Below are 1682 nucleotides of genomic sequence, written 5' to 3' on the forward strand. Positions count from 1 at the left end.
TGAGCGGCGGCACCGGGTCCACCTCTGCCCGGAACGTCTCCCCACACATTTGTGGGAAGGAGGCTCCAAAGGAGCTGAGCCATTGAAACAGCCGGGACCATAAAAACGGTTTCATGGCTCATAAAATGGGAAGGACTTTAACCCCCCTGTGGCGCCAGGCGGGAGCAACTGCCCCAACCTTGGTGTCGATGCTCCCGCGCCAGCGGGGCCGGAGCTGGATGGAGAAGCAGGTGCCAGGCAGGGAGTGGTGGCACGGGTGGGTCCCCATGAGACAGTAAAAAACAGCCCGGCCGGTGTGCCAGCGAGGCACAGGTAACCACGGGCGAGCCGGGCGTGCCCACGGGTGAGCAGCACATCACATCATCTCTGTGTTTGCCGAGGCGTCACCACAACCCTGCTGTCACTGCTCCTGGCTGGCCTCGTGTGAGCCCGAGCGGGTCAGGCGCGCGTCAGCACCGGGCACGGCTCCCCAGGCACTCACAGCCTCCCAGGAACACGAGGTGAGGCTGGGAGCGAGGCCATGGCAATGCCAGGGCAGCCCAGAGCTGGGTGCTACAGCAACAGAATCACGGAGTCATTTGGGTTGGAAAAGTCCTTTAAGATCATCGAGTCCCACCATTAACCCCAGCACTGCCCGGTCCACACTGCCCCGTGTCCCTCACACCACATCTCCACGGCTTGGAACCCCCTCCAGGGGTGGGGACTCCAGCACTGCCCGGGGCAGCCTGGCACAGCCCTGGGCCACCCTCCAGGGGAACAAATTTTTCCCCATGTCCAACCTAAACCTTCCCTAGTACAACTGGAGCCTGTTTCCTCTTGTCCTGTCCCTTGTTCCTTGGGAGCAGAGCACGATCCCCACCTGGCTCCAGGCTCCTGTCAGGAGCTGTGCAGAGCCAGAAGGTCTCCCCTGAGCCGCCTTTGCTCCAGGCTCAGCACCCCCAGCTCCCTCAGCTGCTCCTCCCCACACTTGGGCTCTAGACCCTTCCCAAGCAGCTTTGTTGCCCTTCTCTGGCCACGCTCTGGCCCCTCAAGGTCCTTCTTGGACTGAGTGGCCTGAAAACCAAACCAAATATTCAAGGTGTGTCCTCACCAGGTACTGTGACAACTGCTCAGGTGAGGGTCCTGGTGTCCAGAGCAGCCTGGCTCGTCCCTGGACAGAGTCCTAGATGTTCCTCCTGTCCTGCAGCAGCACAGGGGCCAGAGCTCCCTCTGCTCATCCCCAGCCTGTTCTCCCAGAGGTAACAGGGCTGGGCCCACAGCTGAGGAGCCATTTAAGCCTTTCCTGGGGCAGGAGCACCTGGGTCCCATCAGGGGCAGCGGGAGCAGCCCGGGGCAATGCCCCATCACCGCAGTGCTGCCCAGCCCTGTGCCCAGCTCAGGGGGTTCCACCTTGCTGGAGGCAGCAGGGACCGGGCTGGGAGCTGCTGGAATTGCCCTTCCCGATGCGCTGTGCCCAGCTGAATTCCTGAAACCTCCCTGTGTTCCTTCCTGTAATTCACTATCACTCTTTTATTGTCCCCTATACGGTAGTGAAAACGATCTGCTCACACGTCTGATCGCGTTTGGAGGAGTCCCGAGGTCCCCGCGGGGCGGAGACCCTGCACCGAGGAGCGTGGGCAGCGGGCACGGGACGGGAACACGCAGGGCTCTTATCGCGGCTCCCGGCTGGCACCACGCCGAGC

Source organism: Merops nubicus, unplaced genomic scaffold (assembly GCF_000691845.1).
Source record: "Merops nubicus isolate BGI_N331 unplaced genomic scaffold, ASM69184v1 scaffold27726, whole genome shotgun sequence".
NCBI lineage: Eukaryota > Metazoa > Chordata > Aves > Coraciiformes > Meropidae > Merops > Merops nubicus.